Genomic DNA, 18,703 nt, shown 5'->3' with positions numbered 1-18,703 from the left:
GTCAAGATAAGGGGTTGTGGAGACCAAGGATTTATTACGCAGATGAAGCCTCCAGGTAGCAGGTTTCAGGGAGAGTAGATGGTAAATGTTTCTGATCAGACCTAAAGAGTCTGTCTTATCAGCAGTTCAAAAAAGGAGGAGGGTGTAGTGAGACGTGTCTGGCTTCCCCTTCCCCTTATGACCCAAACTAGTTTTTCAGGTTTACTTTGGAATGCCCTTGGCTGAGACGAGGGGTCTGTTTAGATGGTTGAGGGACTTAGAATTTTATTTTTGGTTTACAGTTGGGACTTAAGCATATACACAGAAAATTGGTCTAGCATATGACTGTTTACTGCAATGGCACCTTTATTTATTATGTCTCATGCAACAAGACCTTCTTTTGCAGAGCCTAAGCTTGGCTCACAGCAGGTCATGTGACGTGATGCTGGGAAGGTCGGGGGTTTGATTTCAAAGCTGCTGCCAGGAGAAGAACCACTTTTATGGGATGCAGTATGAGTATTGGGGGAAAGATAGGTAGATGTAGGCACAAAGAAGAAGACAGGCATGCGTAGAGTACAAGTGAGGGCTTTGCAGATGCACGTCAACCAGGTGCAAAGCTGGTGAGCTTTGTACAGCTCTGCCAGCTGAGGCCAGGGAGTTACAGGGCATCTCAGCCCACACGTGGGGTCACAGGTGTACACACGGATTTGTATTCTAACCCCGAGTTTCTTGCAGGTAACAGTTTCTATGAATATGCCAGCACTTGGGAAAAACAGGAGGTCATGGCAGATTATATTTGTAACCAGAATTCCTTGCAAGTAATTTAGTTTCTATGAATATGTGCATTAACCTTGAAATAAAAACTGGGGATACAGATGAATATCATATACTAAGAAAACCTTGGCTACGAGAATTTTTATCTCTTTTCTTCCGTAGGTCCACCTGCTGTTCTTTCTCAGAACAGATGTCAAAGCATCAAAATGAACAATGTTGCGTTAGTTGGGGGTGGTTTGCACCTTCTAAACTGCCTCGCTTCCGCCTTTCCACCACCTCTTTCTAAAGCCTCCCTCCCCTCACACAAATAGCTGGCTCGGTAGTTGATAAGTAAAAAGCTTGCAGTTACCTTGAAATTCATAAAGCAGGGATGTCAGAGTTTACAAAAGACCATAAAGCATATGGAAAATTCCTTTTATTCTTGGGGCTTGTTATGCTCTACGAAGTTACCTGGAACACTGCGTTGGCCAATACTGAACTATTGCTTCTTGGAGAAACACGGGGTCTGGTGCCTGCAGGTCTTTGGTTACAGCATTTTGTCAAGCAGTCAATGCATAACCTTTTGTGAGTGTGTTTCTGTGGAAGGACCCTATATTTAACCTAGAGATACTGTTGATTCGTTAGGATTGAACTCGCCTCCAACAGCACTATAACTTGTGCCTGCATGAAGCTTGTCTGACACTTATATTTTTTCCATGAGGCACATACCAGGCTTGAGCTTAGGAGCGCTAGCCAGCACTTCATCCCCATGTTTGGGGCCATTTTAAACAGAAAAATCACTAGCAAAAAGCACAAAAGTGCAAGAAACATGGCACCACACAGACCGTGGAAAGGACGTTTGTTTACAGCAGGAGACAGAAAGCAGGCCTTGTGCTGCCTCAGCTGGGAACGTGCCCACTGGGCAATTCAAATTCTTTGCCACTTCGTGTGTGTTCTCAGAAGACTGTGAAAGTGCTGCCAGCATTGATTTTTGGGGCTACAAATACATCCTAGTGTGCAGGCCAGTTTGCAAAGATGGAGTCTGAATATAGTGCATATGACTATATTTACTACTTGCTACCTTAGTCTGAGCTCTATTACAAAATACCTGAGGCTGGGTAATTTGCAAGAACAGAAATGTCTCTCTCACAGTTCTGGGGGCTGTAAAGTCCAAGAAGCAGGTGCCGGAAGGTTTGGAGTCTGGTGAGGGCTGCTTCATCGATGGCATCCCCTCTCAGCTGCATCCTCACACTGTGGAAGGTGGAGGAGCAGAAAGGGCCTAAGCTGGTTCCCTCCAGCTCTTTCTAAAAAATAAGGTGCTAATGCATGCAGGGCTTAAAACCTAGATGACAGGTTGATAGGTGCAGCAAACCACCATGGCACACGTATATCTATGTAACAAACCTGCACGTTCTGAACATGTATCTTGGAACTTATATTAAAATAAAATAAAGAAAAAAGAATAAGGTGCTAATCCATGTTTGATGGTAGAATCCTCAGGACTTCATCACTTCCCCAAAAGGCCCCACTTCTTAATACCACCATGATGGGAATTAAGTTTCAACCTGAATTTTGGAGGGGACACCATCATTGAAACCAAAGCACTTGCTAACAACTGATCTTCCCAAAGAGTGTCCAAGAATATCAGTTCTCTCAAGGATCGTACCCAACTCAAGGTAGTATTCTACTTTGGATGGGGTGGTCTATTTTCGTCTCTTTTTCAGATAAGCAAATTCTATTTTAGTTCTCACAGTGAATGGGGGCTGATCTCTCCCAGGGTCTCCGTGATTCAGCCTCTTCGCCGCACACTCCTATTTCTGGCCTGAAATTCTTTTGAGGTTGAAGCGGACAGACCAGGTTTCCTCTCTTTTGATTGAAGGATGGAAAGGCTGATGACACACGTGCCGGGTGACAGCAGAGCAGCTCTGCACAACGGCTGAGGCTGGCCGCAGCTCTGACGAGCATGTTCTGGACTTCGGCAAGCTACGGAACCTCCCTGTGCCTCAGTTTAGCCACTTGTAAATGGATGGATAATAAATAGCACTGTCAGTCAACAAGGAATCCGGACTTAGGTAAGGAGAGACTTTATCCAAAGGACCAATGCCATTGAGGAAGGGGCTGTTGCTGTGGGGGACGCGTGGACCATTAGACCTGCACCTGTGGCAAAGGCCGGAAAGAAAGGGATTCTCTTTAATAGGAAGGGGTAGGTACGGCTGGAAAGAACAGGATGCGGCGGGAGGAGTGAGTGTCATGACAGACGAGCGGGAAATGTTCTCAGCGGGCAGGAAGGAGGGTGGTTGTGCCTCTGGGGGTAGGAGAGAATCCTGGCGACAGTTGGCCAAGTCAAATTATTGGACGTTTTGTCCAGATTGGTGAGTGGGGACATAGTCCAACTAATCATTTATGAGGGTCTGTGCCTGGCCTTGTCCCAGATAAACAAGGGGGCATTTGAGAGTCTTAGTGAAGTCACAGGGGAAGGGTGGATCTTTGCAGTGAGCCAGTTCCTGGGAACAAAAGGATGAGGGAGAGGCCAGGACTTCTTAACCATGAGGTTTCTGGGAGCGCAGAGAAAATTCAAACTTGTCATTGCCTACCTTAAAGGGATGTTTAGAGGATTAAAACTGGATACATGCAAAATGTTCATATTTCTAGGATCCATTAAATTGATATAAGTGCTAGCTCTCATTATTATTACTCTAATACTAAGAACCAAAGGCATGCGTAGGTGAGCAGTTCTGACGGGAGCAGTGCAGCGGGTGGAAGGAGGGGACCTTCCCTGGGGGCTGTGGCTCAGACACATGGGTGATCAAATGCACAGCCCTGGGACATGGGGGGATGTCATGAGAACTCATTAATGGTCATCTGAAAAAAGGTGCTTTGTGAATAGACTCCACTAGACGAGCACTGCTCACTAGAATATTAGCAAATCCACTGCAACTCGCTCGCTGCTGGGGTCCTGTCTCTGCTCTGCCCGCCCCGCAAACACAGCCCCCACTGCTCCCTGGCGGCGAGCCTGGGCACGAGGTGTGGGGAGGGGAAGCCACAGCAGGTAGCAGTTCGGTCAGGGCACCTACAAGTCATTTTTGTTCTTAAAGCACACTTAAAGCATTTATTGTGTTCATTTAAATATATTTTAACAGCTTGGGCAACATAGCGAGAGTTCATCTCTAAAAAAAAATAAAATAAATTAATTGGTTATGGTGGTGCACGCCTATAGTCCCAGCTGCTCGGGAGGCTGAGGCAGGAGGATCACTTGATTCTGGGAGATTGAGGCTTCAGTGAACTATGATCAGGCCACTGCACTCCAGCTTGGGTAACAGAGCAAGATGCTCTCACCCCCGCCCCCACCTCTCTCTCTCTCTCTTCATATATACATATGTTCAAACTGGGGGAGAAAGTGCTGGAAATCCACACCACTTTCTTCTAATGGCATTGCATTTTGAGAGGGAATAGACCGGACAACATTCTCAAAGAACAAGCCATGGAAAGGCTGTGTGAGGAGGAGAAAGTACTTCTGTTTGGGTTATATTGGTCTATTAGAGGTCTGAGCCCTGAACTTATAAAAATCTGACTTTTGAGGCTGAGGCGGGTGGATCATGAGGTCAGCAGATCGAGACCATCCTGGCTAACACGGTGAAACCCCATCTTTACTAAAAATACAAAAAACTAGCCGGGCATGGTGGCGGGCACCTGTAGTCCCAGCTACTCGGGAGGCTGAGGCGGGAGAATGGCGTGAACCCGGGAGGTGGAGCTTGCAGTGAGCCGAGATCACGCCACTGTACTCCAGCCTGGGTGAGAGAGCGAGACTCTGTCTCAGGAAAAAAAAAAAAAAAAAAAATCTGACTTTTGAACTGAAAAAAAGGAGGTTTTATCCATTCACTTCCACAAAAGTATTGCATAGGGTAATCTATGCAATTCCTGCAGGATAAAGATTAGCCTGTAGGCCCAATTATCATAAATTCCTATTACTCCAACCGAAATGTGTTGAGTGCCTGTTTTGCAGCCAAAACGTCTTCCCTTTTCTCCCTGGTGCTGTGTTCAGCGCAGAACAACCGCACTTGGCAGCTTCACTCCGACAGAGGCCAGTGGCTGCTTAGAGGGCTGGGGCGTTCGGAGGCGCGTGCACCGAGCTTCTGCTATTCACACCCCTTGGTTTCTCTGAAAGAGAGTGTTCACTTGGAGGAATGAGTGTGCTTTTTGCTTACTGACAGCCTTTCTTCTCTTCTGAATCACAATTTGAACCAAAGGTCATTGGAAGACATGCTTTTGGGAGGGATATTCGTTTTGAAAAACAGACATAGCTCAAACCCCGAAGGCTCTCTGGATCTTTTGGTCTTTGATGAGCGGGTGGCCTCCAGGCAGGGGGTGTGCCGGCTGCTGTGTTTGTGCCGTTTGTATTTGATCTGCTGCTGGGGAGCTTCTCCCTCTGACTGTGTGTGCGTGGGTAGCTCGATTGCTGTTTGGTGTGCCGGGGCTCATGGTCTCTTGCCCTCTCGTCTACTTTTTATAAGCAATTAGAGAATCAGAGAGGATAGACTCCTTCTCCCCTGAAAAGCTGGTTGTGTTCCCAGGTGCACCCTCACCCCCACCCTCCCACCTACCCCTTCCTGACTCTTCCCTTTGCTTCTCCCCAGCACACATGCATCCTCTCAGGAGGCCCTTCTCACCCAGGACAAACATAATCTAAATAAGAAAACCCACATCTTTGACGGGCTCTGGTGCTATAGAATTCATACTTTTATCTTTGCCATCTGTCTTGCTTCTCAGGGTCTCAGTTTCATCATCCGTAAAATAGGAATAATAATTCACAATAACCACGTCACAGGGATGTTATGCCGATTTAATAAGATAGAGTCTGGAAAGGGCTCAGAAAGGAGAAGCCCCCACTAAATGCTGACTGATCACATCATCAGCTAAAGCAGTGCCTCCCAGGCAGGCTTTCGGTTTCAAAGTGGACACTGCAGAGACATGGCCGCTTGATCTCCACCTCTGCTGGCGAGGCTGCAGGCCTCAGGTCAGAGTCCACGTTGAGCAGGGGGACAGGCTCCCTGCGGTTCCTCCTGCCACCCTCTTAGAATACCGCACACCTGGCCTCGAGGGGGACGTGGGGTCACAGAGAGAGGGACATTGAAAAAGAGATTGTGAATATAAATTGCAGGTCAGGTGTTCCCCTGTATTTAGTGTCCATCCAAGTAATTGGGAGATTTTTTTTTTTTTTTTTTTTTTTTTTTTGAGACGGAGTCTCGCTCTGTCGCCCAGGCTGGAGTGCAGTGGCCAGATCTCAGCTCACTGCAAGCTCCGCCTCCCGGGTTCACGCCATTCTCCTGCCTCAGCCTCCCGAGTAGTTGGGACTACAGGCGCCCGCCACTGCGCCCGGCTAGTTTTCTGTATTTTTTAGTAGAGACGGGGTTTCACCGTGTTAGCCAGGATGGTCTCGATCTCCTGACCTCGTGATCCGCCCGTCTCGGCCTCCCAAAGTGCTGGGATTACAGGCTTGAGCCACCACGCCCGGCCCGATTTTTTTTTTTTAATAGAAAGGCACAAACTCCTGGCCACAACCCCTGATGCAGACAGAGGGAGTCTGTGGCCCCAGTAGGATCCAGACGCTGGTGCTGTGCGGTGCTGTCAGCCCTGCAGAGAAAAGACTTGCTTGAGGAAACTGTGCCCTGTCTATGGCTCAGCCTTCCAGGGTATCTGATTCTGGTTCTAAGGGAACTGTTTCACAACTCGCTAAGGTGCAGACAACTGACAGCAATGCAGAGAGATGATTCCGTTGCAGCCAGGTGAGCTCAGTGCTGTGGAGGCCCAGCTGGCTCTCTCCTCATGGTGGAGGGGCCGGGCGTGGTTCCATCTGCACATTCACCTGCATATTCCAGACCTACACAGGTGTGGGTTCTCCGATTCTCCTTCCTTGTAACTGGTTGTAACATCTTACTAGTTCTCTCATCGATAATGAATTAAATACATTTCTTAACATGTTTTATTTGATGAATGTATAGGAAATATGATGTTGCCTTTTTATGAAAGTTAATTTCTAACCATGCCCTGGCGACCCAGCTCAGGGTGTCAGCGCTTGGCCTTCGTGGACGCACTAGGACAGTTCCGTTTGAAGCTGTCGTTTTATGGATCGGTAAGGAATTCAGGAGAGAGTCCTGCTGTTGGTCAGGTGTGCTGCTCCCCAGTCTCTGGGGCACCAATGTTCTGCAGCTCAGCAGCTGGGATATCCTTCTATTCAAGGTGCACATCTAAGTGCCCAGAGAGGAGGGAGGAGAGGATGAGGACCGCAGGAGACAGCCAGCATCGAACTGCTGAAATACACCCAGCTTCACAGCGGGAGAGTCCGTGCGACTGGAGTGGCCCCTGACCTGAATTCGGTTCCAAAACACATGGCTTCTGTAAGATTGAGGAAAAGCCACCAACAGTTTTGGTTGCTGCAACTTGTCATTGCCTCCCTTAAAGGGGTGTTCAGAAGATTAAACATTTTAATGAGTCTTGTCTTGGTGGGCTGCTGGGAAGCTTGGCAAGTGGCTTCCTAGGACTCCCCAGCCAGGCCAGGGTGGGTTGTGATGAAGCTTAGAGGCCAGGATTCCTGCTCCCTGACTGAGACCCCCAAAAGTCTCCACGGTGAGGAGGATCCTGGGTTCACAGTGGAAATTAGTGGAAGAGGGTTTGTGAGGAGAGTGTGGGCTTTGGAGCTGGGCCTTTGGCCGAGCCTTCAGCCTGAGTGTCTGCGGGCTCCTCTTTCGCGTGGGTGCTGTCCCTCTCTCGTGGGCATGTGATGATCAGTACCACTCCCAGAGCACACGGGTGTGAAGTGTGTGCAGCCAGCATGACTGTGGACAGGACCTCGCTGACGAGGAAGCTGGTGGGGACTCCCCGACTCTGACCTTAACCTTAGGTAGGCTGTTCTTCACAGGGGAGGAGACCGGCATGGGTAACCACCACCCAACAGCAGAGGGCAGGAGGATCAAACTGCTTCCAGCAACGTGTGTCCAAAGAGGCTGCAGGAGAGGACACTGACGGTCCGGGCGATTCGTTTGCCTGATTGTGAGATGTCGCTTGCTGATTTAAGATCTCATTCAAAGGTCACATTTGGAATGGCTCTTGTCAATGCACAGAACATTGGGGAATCATGAAAAAGAACTGTGCTGAGGAAAATGTCAGGCTAAGAGAAAGTGGAGGAAGACAAACAAAAGGAATCCAGGGAGATGCTCATTGCACCTTAAGGGTTCCCTCTGTGTGCTGGAGCGGACACAGGCTGGTGCAGACTCTGGTTCCCAGATGGATCACAGAGCCCGTGAAGCAGAAGCAGAGGGGCACGTTGGCAGGTGCGAGGTGGGGCGGTGCTGAGCTGCTCAGGGCCCTCACAGTCAACCCCTCCCCGTCTAGGTAGGAGGTGGGATGCCCCAGGGCAGAGGGAGGTAGGAGTCATCCCAGGAGTTTCCGGGGAGCCCATGAGCAGCTCTCCACAGCCCAGGCACAACGACCCTATAGGTGCCTTCATGCACTTCTTCAAGCCATAAGATAAACACACATGGCTTCTCAGAGTGCTGGGCAGGTCTCAGGCCTTGCAGGGCTGGAGGGAGCTGGAGTGGTGGGATCTGGAGTCCACAGTGGCTAGAAGTAGCAGCTCGGGAAACCGGAAACCCTGGGAAGGGCAGCTGGCCACATAGAGCCAGCAGGTGTCCTTGGCATTTGTCTTACATTCTGGGAGAACAAAGGGCTGCGTCTTAATCCGGTGGGGAACTCAAGCGACAGGTTAACCCTGTCCAGCCTCTCTGTCCTAGGGAGTAGTTCAGCATGAGCGACCCGGGAATCCGGGAAGAGCTGGAATTCCATCCTCAGTCTCTGCTGGTCCTAGACTGAGGCCGTCACCAGGTCACCAGGCCTCCGTGTCCAGGGTTGGGGCATCCCTGAGGAAGGTGGCCCTGAGTCAGCAGGTGTGCCGCAGTGCCTTCCAGCATTGAGAAGACGGACGGGCCTCGCGTGCACATCTCCACCTGGAACTTGGCAAGGGAGCACTACGGGGGTTTGCGGTCGGCATGCACATTGCTGCTACTTCACTTAGCGTTAGGTGAGCGTATGGTACCCCAACCCTTAGTGCTGGCAGCGCCATCAACAAATGCGATTCCAATGTGCTCCCTTTGTGCATGAGGCTGGGTGCAGGCACAGGACTCCGCCAGCTGCTGGGGTACTGCTCTGAGCGTGTGCCGCCAGATCGCCTACTCAGAACCATGCAGGCCTTGTTCTAAAAATGATGGTCCCGGAATGTTGAAGAGTAATGATCTCAGGGACAGGGCTTTCCCTGTGTAAATATGAGTAGCTTTGCTAAGTGTCTGGAGACCTGTGATTGCATCTTTACAGGGCTCTATCGTGTATGGGGAGCAGGGGTATATATAACCGGTAATTTTATAATTTAGCAAACTCAGAGGAAAATAACAATTATTACTATTTAGTGAGTGCTAGGTGTCCGGGACAGTTGTAGCACATTGCACTTTTTTAAAATTTATTTTTATTTTTAGTCGAGATGTAATAATTGTACGTGTCTCTGGGGTACCGGGTGACGTTTCTCTGCATGTATACAATATGTAGTGATCAGTGTGTAGTAATTAACACATCCGTCCCCTCAAATATTTTATCAGTGCTTTGTGTTGTGAACATTCAAACATCCTCCCTTCTAGCTTTCAGAAGTATATAGTAAATTGTAATTAGCCACGTTCACCCTCCAGTGGCACAGAGCAGCAGGACTCATGCCTTCCGCCTGTCTGTGATTCGCGTTCATGAAGCCGCCCCTCCCAGCCTCCCCGCCGTATTTACGGTTTCTTATCCTCACACGGAAGCAGAACAATGGGTACTATTTCCCTGGCTTACACTGCCCTGCTTCACACATATCCATGAGAAGTCCAGGCCTCCAGCAGCCATGGAATAGGATGGCTCCCATTCACACAGTGCTGGGAATGAGGCATGAGGCACAGGCCAGGTTAGCCTCGAGGACCGGAACACGCAGCTCACACGTGGCCAAATCCGGAGCGAGCTCAGGTGTTCACGTCACCTCTCAAGGTGTCTGTGACTTGTCAAGTTATTGACAAAAGACCTGGGGCCCAAGGCAACAAAAATACCCTTTCTTGATGTAAACTCTACAGGGATCCCACGAGCCACGCAAACCCCTGACATTCGCAAATGCCATTTAATAACAAACTCTCTGTTTGCCCTTCGTAAAAGATTCGGAAACGGAAAACGACCTTGCTTCTCTAAGAGTGACGTCATAAGCATGCATGGTCTTTATTTGCTGAATGGTAATAAAATACATCTTCATCCTAAGGGCTGGCCGCCTCACAGTCTTTCCGTGAATCCTGATGATTCAGCTTGGAGCCAAAACCCATTTGAGGACAGTCACACTTTGTCTTTGTTTTCCAGAGGGATAAAGCTTATTTGTGGAAACAGACCTTGATCCATTTATCCAGACTGCAGGCTACACAATTCCTTTTCAGGTTGGAATGTTGTCTGTAAAGTGTTCTTAGAATTCTTCTCTGTCTGTGTGTCGTGCTCTTGCACATGTGCCTAGGACGTGTGGAGAGAGACTGGCCGATGCAGGGCTGCAGAAGCTGCTATTGACAGTCCTCAGGGCTGGCCTCTGATGGCCTTGGTTTCTCTGCTAAGGGAAAGGGCATCAAGATGGCTTCTCAGTTCAAAAATAAAAAGCTTACACCTATACTTTAGGCCACGGGTTAGCAACATTTGCTTAAGTGGCTGGACAGGAAATATTTTAGGCCTTGTGGGCCAGCTTGTTCCTGCTGCCGGTGCCTGTGCGCTGTTGTCCCCTGTAAGCACCCGCGGATGGTGCAGACGCACGTGAGTGTGGCTATATGCTGGCACACTGCAGGTACGGAAATAGGCGTCAGCCCGTGAACCTGGTCTTAGTGACCCCTGTTCAGACCTAAAGATTTCAGAAGCAGGTCAAGCATGATGGCTCGCACCTGTAATTCCAGCACTTTGAGAGGCCGAAGTGGGAGGATAACTTGAGCTCAGGAATTTGAGACCAGCCTGACCAACCTAGCGAGACTTTGTCTCTACAAAAAATTTTAAAATGTAGCTGGGCATCGTGGCACATGCCTGTAAGTCCCACCTACTTGGGAGGCTGAGGTAAGAGGACTGCCCGAACCTGGGAGGCTGGAGCTGCAGTGAGGTGTGATGGCACCACTGCACGCCAGCCTGGGTGACAGAATGAGACCCCGTCTCTAAAGAAAAAAAAGACTTCAGAAAAGTGTACCTCTCCAAGTGGGGGAGGGGTAGCTCAGTAGCACCCTCCTAGCAGAGACAGTGGAGGAGGATTCAAAGCCTGGAGAGTTCGGACTGCTGGGGGGATGGGCTCCTCCGCTGCCCCCCGGAGAGAGTCGCGGGTGAATTAGTTATGCTTTGGGTCTGGAAGCAGCCTGGGCCTTCAGAGCCAACGACCTGCAGAGAGTCCCTCAGGGGAAGTGGACACGGTGATTAACGACAGCCGCTCATCTCCAAGAGAAGACGTTGCAGCAAACAGGTGGGAGTCTCTTGCCCGCGGAGGCGGAGGCCTGGAAACACCCAGAAGGAAGGAAAGGCAGACAATCCGGAATGTAAGCGAAGCCTGAAAACACACCAGTGTCCATGTAGCCCTGGAGGCGGTCTGATTGTTCCTCGTCACTGTTTTTATTTACCATTTGATGGATGAGAAGATTGAGATAGAAACGACCTTTAATTATAGGAATGCAACTCATCATTTTTTTTTTTTTTTTTCCGCAAAGGGGTATAGCTCTGTAAGTCTCGTGAATCACAGTGCCACCCACTGATTGGAAAAGGGTGACCATGGGAGAGGGGAGGCTAATTTTACGTGGTATCTCCAGGCTTCCTCAGAGACATGCCACCTTTCCGTGTGTCGGGTAAGCCTGTGAGAAGGGTGGCGCGTTCTGCACCGGGTGGGAAGCTGTGTCTTTCCCAGGCATGTGCTGAGAAGGCCTCTGGGATGGGCAGATGGGCTGTCCGTGCGGTACAGGATCACCAGTGCATATGTGTGCATGCCTGTGTGCATATGTGTGCATGCATGTGCATGTGTGCATGTGTGTGTGTATGTGTGCATCTGCATGCATGTGCATATATGTGCATGTGCATGTGTGTGCATGCACGTGTATGTGTATGTGAATGTGTGCATGTGTGCTTTTGTGTGCATGTGCGTATGTGCATGTGTGTGCATGTGCATGTGTGTGCATGTGTGTGCATGTGCGTGTGTGTGCATGTGTGTGTGTGAGCACGTGACCATGTGCTCTATTCAATTTAGTATTTGCTCTATTCTTATTCTCTGACTTCCAGGAGAGATTTGTACTTCCTCCACACGCACCCCTACTCTCAGTCTCAAGAAAGGGGAGCGATACTGGTCTGTCATGAAGGTTACCTGGATGAGAAACTGAATATACAAAGTGACAAGGCCGGACTATGTATGACAGTCCAGCTCTACAACCTCTGCAGCAACCAGGCCAGAAAGCCAGCCACAGCCTCTGCAGTCACCAGCGGAGAACAGTCAGGGCTTGATTCACAACTGCCAGCTTCCCTGACTTTGGTACCCCACCCCCGACTCAGGACCAACTGGGGAAAGCCTGCCAGTTGCACAGATGTTCACTTCTAGCCAGCTGCCTGCAGCTTCCCCACACCAACAGCCCCCACTTGGGGTGCACCTGAAGCCTTCTCTTTTTTCACAATTTGCCTTCCCACTCCTCTGCCTGCCTTTGAGTCTCTGCCAAACGCAGGTGCTGATGGCTGCTTCCCTTGGTCTTGAAAGTGCTGAATAAATAGCCTCCGCTTGTTCCATTTGGGTGGACCTTGTTTATTTCCACAAAAGGAACCACACGTCAGGGCTCTGGCCAGCAGCAGAAGGCGCAGGAGCCCGGGAAGCATGGGGCTGTCACTGTCCATCTCTTGCTGCTCTTTCTCTCATGCTTTTGGTTTGGGAAGTCATGCACCAGGAATTTGGCTACCAAAAATTTGTAGAAAACTCTCTAATAAATAAATAGTCCCAATCACTGGTGATACAACTATTGATAATTTAATGCACTGTGGAGCACATTTTCTATCTGTATCTTTATTTTGTATCTATGTATCAAAATGTATTTTACTGTTTTCATTTCTGATCATTTTTAACCAATCACGTATGATGATATTTGTAACACTGAGCAGATGAAACATCCTGCTGCCATCAGCCCATGACTGGCTGGAACAGCTGGAGTGCAGAGTTGAGATTCCTCATGTCTCTGGAATCAGAGACACCCAGCCCTGAGTCCTGGCCTGGCAGCTCACTGGGAGAGAGACCACGGGCATGTTCCTTACCCTCTGCAATCCTGCATCCTCCTTGGTAGATGTGCTTATAAAGTGTACCTCCCTTGTGTGGTATTGGTAAGAATTAACTAAAAATAGAGTGGGTAATACATAAAAAACTCTTAAAGTAGCAACGGTAGGTATTAGTTGCAGTTGTTATTATTATCATTGCCCTTGTGTTTGCAAAGGGTTGACTTAGTCATGGATGACTTCCCTGTGCCGCTATGAAATGATGCTGTTTGTTTTTTTGTTTGTATTTTCTATGTGATGCAATTTTGGGATTTGTTTTTAGATGTTCTCAAGACCAATAACATCAAGAAGTTTTATGATTTGCAAAGCTGAAAATGGTTTTAGGCACACTTGGTGGTAATTTTCCCCTCTGGAGTGTCTGGAGGGTACAGGGGTAATGATGTCCCGCAGGGACTTTGGGGAAGCTCTTCCAAGATCCTTGCCCCACCCAGATTCTGATGTGCAGATTCACCCTGCTTAGGGGAAGAAGAGTGACATGGCTCAGTCCAAGCTGCTGCCTGCTTTTTGTGGACACACAATGCTGGCATGTTGTGGGGTCACTTGTTTCTGTCCCGGGGAGCCATGTAAGTCTGGAAAACACTGGCATGCTCTGGGCAGGGGCTGGCCTTCCTCACGGTCCACGTATACTGGCAGTGCATTTCCTTAGAAGGTTAATGGAAGAAAATGAACCAGAATCCCATAAAGCCTTATGGCTCCAAATTGCTCTTTCAGTTGAGAACGCATGCTGGCTTGGAACAAGTCCCTGACACTGTCTGTTCTCTGGGCCTTTCTCGTGACCACCCACTGTTGACTTTGCCATTAATTATCTGGCTGAAGTCCTGATGGTCTGTTTTCTCCACTGTAAGGTTAATCTTACCCACTCCATTTCCGTACTGTAATCTTTGCAAGGGAGTCACTGCATGTGGCCCACACTTAAGGGTAGAGAGGTAGGTTCCACGTGCTTGAGGGTGGAACAGCTACATAAATTATTGGGAACTTTCCTGCATAGGAGATTTGTCTTTTCTCTACCATTAATTAATCTGTGTAATCCTTCATATCACTATGGCTCCTGGATATTTATTTTAAATATAATCCAACACCATTTTGCTGCTCAAATTGTTCCAGCTTTGGCCATTAAGAGCTCTCTTCCCGTTAGCTACTGTGTAGCTTTAATATTACTTCATCTTTATTATTATTTTTTTTTTTAGTCTTTTAAAACTTTCTAGGGCTGCAAGATTCTCCAGGCTCGTTTGTACATTTCCTGCTCCAGGCCTGTGGCCAGCCATTTTCCAAGGAGCCCTGGTTCCTTTTGCTGGAGAATGTCATTAGAAACCATGGTCTGGGCACTAGTTATGCTCACTGCTACTTAGGTGTCCTTGACTCTGAGCCTTCTCAGCTGACAGAACAAGGGAATGTGTGTGCGCATACTAGCCATGCCACTGGCATCTATACTGAAGTAAACATGAGTCGTACTGATGTCGGTGACTCAAATCTGTTCCTACCTACGTGGATCATTCCAGCCTCCCCACTGCTTATTAGTAACCTCCCGCTCCACCCTCTGCCACCTGTTTGCTCAGTTGCTCGGTGCAGTAGGCACCAGCCTCCCCACTGCTTATTAGTAACCTCCCGCTCCACCCTCTGCCACCTGTTTACTCAGTTGCTCGGTGCAGTAGGCATGTGCAGCAGAACTGCCAACCTTTCATGCCCGTGAGTCAGTCCACAGTCCATCCTTGTTTCCATAACCACGTGCCCCAGTGCTCTGTTTCTCCCTGTGTCCAGGAGCCCACACATCCCAACAAATTTCAAAAGAGAGCAGATCATTGTCAACACAACTATCTTCCAGGTCACAAATGCACTGATGAAAACCTCGTGGTTCTGGGCGGCGGCCACTGCTTTCTATTTTGCTGAAAGTTTTCCCAAAGTAGCGATGCCAGTTTTTGGTGGTGCCCAGCACATATGAACAGCATCAGCAATTCATGTGATGGAGACAGAAGAGCTGATGAAGCAGTGTTCTGAGACTGCAGAGGCCACTCAGAACGAAGAAGATGGAGTGAGAATCATTTGCTCAAATGACCAGGGTGTGTGAGTGTCCTGGGTCCTCAATACATGTTGAATTGGCTGTGATAAGCCCATCATTCAGAAAATTGTCACAAATATACCTTCTTTCCCTTGAATCACTGTCCTCTCCATGTTTCACTTTTCTTTCAAGAATTCTCTCGTTAATTCACAGTTAATAAGATGGAATAGTTTTAAACAAAATTGTAAGCCCATTAAAAATCCATTTTCATGGGAAGACAGTGCCTCAGTGAAATTGTCATTCTGGAGGCTGTCAACCAAGGTGAGCTTCTTACGCAACGTCTCATGTCTGCGCCCAGGTCAGAGCGCACTGCCTTCATCAGAGGACAGTGGGGACCTGCTCATGCAAATCCCATCGTTGGGGTCAAGCGTTCCTCAGTGTCGAGGGCAGCTCCAGGGAAACCATATTCCACTTAAGTCAGAGGAGAGTTGGTGAGGGCTGCAGAGCTAATGATCACAAGCACTTTTCACAGCCAGCCCCTGTCCAGCGATATGGCTGGCTAGAGTCGTAATGCTGATTCAAGGAGGATAATTAGATTTTCTCACCACTTGATGGAGGACTGAGGTGAGGACTATGAGTGGTCAGAATGCCATTATATTCAATCCTAAAGGGCACGTGACTCTTTTTAGATCAGTTAGACACCCACCGTAGCTTATTCTGTGAACATTTACCCTCCTCGCTTGATTGAATTCCGCCTTCCATGCACTGGGCCATTACTCTGTGGCGTCACCCTGGTAACGAAGAGGGGATGGAATGGAAACTGCCTTGTGGGCTCTGCCATGCATCTCATCTCCCTTGGGAAAATTCGACTTTCCTTGATTAGGCTGGGGCTGCCCACAGTGCCACACCCCACTTGGTCACACTGATCAGGGTGCTCCATTTCTGTGGCTGACATGACCCACGCCAGCCCAATCACAGTCTTGATAGTTTTCAAACATAAGAGAGTGAAAATGGGCTTTGTCTTTGCTGCTGGTGGCCCCTGCGCCTGTGGAAGGAAAAAAGCTGAGAAGGAATCTTAACAGAGAGAAGGAGAAATGAGAGCGAGCATCTTGGTAGGTTTGGGTCTCATTGGTTTGGGATGTTTGCTCCAGGAGAATGAGTGCTAGTTGCCAGTTCTCTACAAACTCTTCCCTTTAGCTTTGCTGCTGTTGGCAATTGGATCTTAAGCAAATAGGGTTTTATTGTGACATTGTTTAATTATACATATATACATATATATGTGCATATATACACACACATATACATATATACACACACAATCTGGAAACCATTCTTATTCACAGTATTAAGCAATGGATGACACCTGCGCGTGCCAGGCACTGTGCGAGGCCCCAGGGATGCAGTGATGAGGGACGTATACAGAGTTTCTGCCTTTACAGGACTTGTAAAGACCAATGGGGGACACATTTGTAATTACAAAATCAATCCAACTACATAGTTCAAATACAAATTGTGTTTAGTGCTTATGGTCTACTTACCTCAAAAGAAATGTGTTCAGGGAAGTGTCTGTGACGGGGTCTTATTTGGTGCTTCCGACCTGGAGTGAAAATACGTCTGCAGTAATGACTTTGTGTTATGTTATCTCTGTTTTCATGGTCTTTTAAAATTATCCATTGCTTGCTCTGAATACAAGCATGAATTAACTTCTAATGAATACTGACAACGATTTATTAAGATTTTACTATGGCTTAAATTATATAACTATTCAGGGAGAAGATGCTTAGTATAAAATATTGAGTCAGGCAAAATTCTAATCCATATGATCTAATGAAATGAACATAAGTTTGCTATCCTCATTTTAATCAGTGTCTACTCTCCTGATTTTTCACAGAGAAACATTCATTACACTTATCACTTGTTTCTCATGGATAGAATGCTGGGGACAAAGATGTGACTTAGAGCTCACAGTCATGCGAATCACAGCTGTTATTTACTTGTTATTATCCTTTAGCCATAAGCCACAACTAGTTATTTTTAAAGCTCATCTTGAACGTGCAAACCCAGTATACAAAATGAATAGTCACATAAGTTCTGTAATTCACCTGCATGATAATTTAATTTGTTTTAATACATGGCTACAGTCTACACTGGGTCAGACCTTGTACTGGTTGCTGTTGTTACACTTTGGAAACAGCCACGTCTCCAGTTTTGGAAACCAGTGGGGAAGGCAGTCGGCGACCCCATCATGATAGATGAGATGAGCAGTGTGGCGTCCTGCTGGAGCAGATTCCAGGTGGACAGCACCAGTGATGGGAGCACACGAAGCCCATGGAAAACGGAAGGCTGAAGCAAAAGCTTGGACTGAGGGTAGGAGGTAGGTAGCTAAGATTCAAGAAAAGACATTTTGTTGGAATAAACCTCTTTGTGAAGATCCAGGGCTGGGGTTAGGGCACAGACAGTTGGCATGGCTGCGACAGACGAAGGGTGTGGAAGAGAGAAAGCCGAAGGGAGGCACCAGCCTTTGTGTCTGAGCTGAGTTAAAGATGTTAGATTCATCTTAAAAGCACATGCAGGGAGTTGATATCCTATATTCATTATCATATATGCATTCTAATCACATAATACCTATAATTATATATAATTTTGAGTGTATATAATTTTTAGCTCCTCAGCCGTGATCTCTTGACCATAACAATGGCAACAAGCAGTGTCTGACTGTGTTGAGGGTGTGCGAGGCTGAGGCTGAAACTGGATGGTGCCCACAGGGGATGGAAAACAGGCTTGGTTTCAAGGGAAAGTTATGAAAGGGGACCCACGGGGCAGGGAATTGTGGGGAGAGTAAAGGGTGGCACCCATCTTTCTGGCATCAGATGTGAGTAAGTGTATATGTATATATACACACATATATGTGTACATGCATACATATATGCAAAATCTGGACTTGCCAGCCTCCACAACTGTGAGTCAATTTCCTAAAATAAATCTATATCTACATACTATACATATGCATATCTGTAGGCATCATGTACATATGCATACGTATGTGTAAACTTCTACATATATATGTATATATACACACATGCCTGCATATATGTGTGTGTAGATAGGTAGACAGATTTACTTTAAGAAATTAGCTCATGCACCTGTGGGGACCATTAAGTCCAAATTTTGAAAGACAGGCTGGAGACCCAAGGATGAATGGATGCTTTGGCTCAGTCTGAAGGTAGCCTGGAGGCAGAATTCCTTTTTCCTCAGAGGACCTCAGTCTGCTTCCTCTTAAGGCTTTCAGATAATTGGATGAGGCCCATCCACATTATGGAAGGGAATCTGCTTTACTCAAAGTTACTAATTTAAATGTTAGTCTCATCTAAAAAACACCTCAGTGATATCTAGGCTGCTGTTTGACCAAATATCTGGGCTCCATTGCCCAGATGGACCGCTGCGGTTTGGGAGTCCAGTTCAGGCCCCACTCCTGGAAACCAGCAGGGCCCTCTCCTTGGCCAGTCTGGGATGAGCCTCAGGCTGGACAGAGGGAAACATCACTGCCATGCCCTCTCAGATGAAAGGCGGTCTGAGAAAGCAGAAAGATACTTCTTACACCTGGGG

This window comes from Macaca nemestrina, chromosome 7, assembly GCF_043159975.1.
Source record: "Macaca nemestrina isolate mMacNem1 chromosome 7, mMacNem.hap1, whole genome shotgun sequence".
Lineage (NCBI taxonomy): Eukaryota > Metazoa > Chordata > Mammalia > Primates > Cercopithecidae > Macaca > Macaca nemestrina.
Note: the sequence above shows the minus strand (reverse complement) of the source record.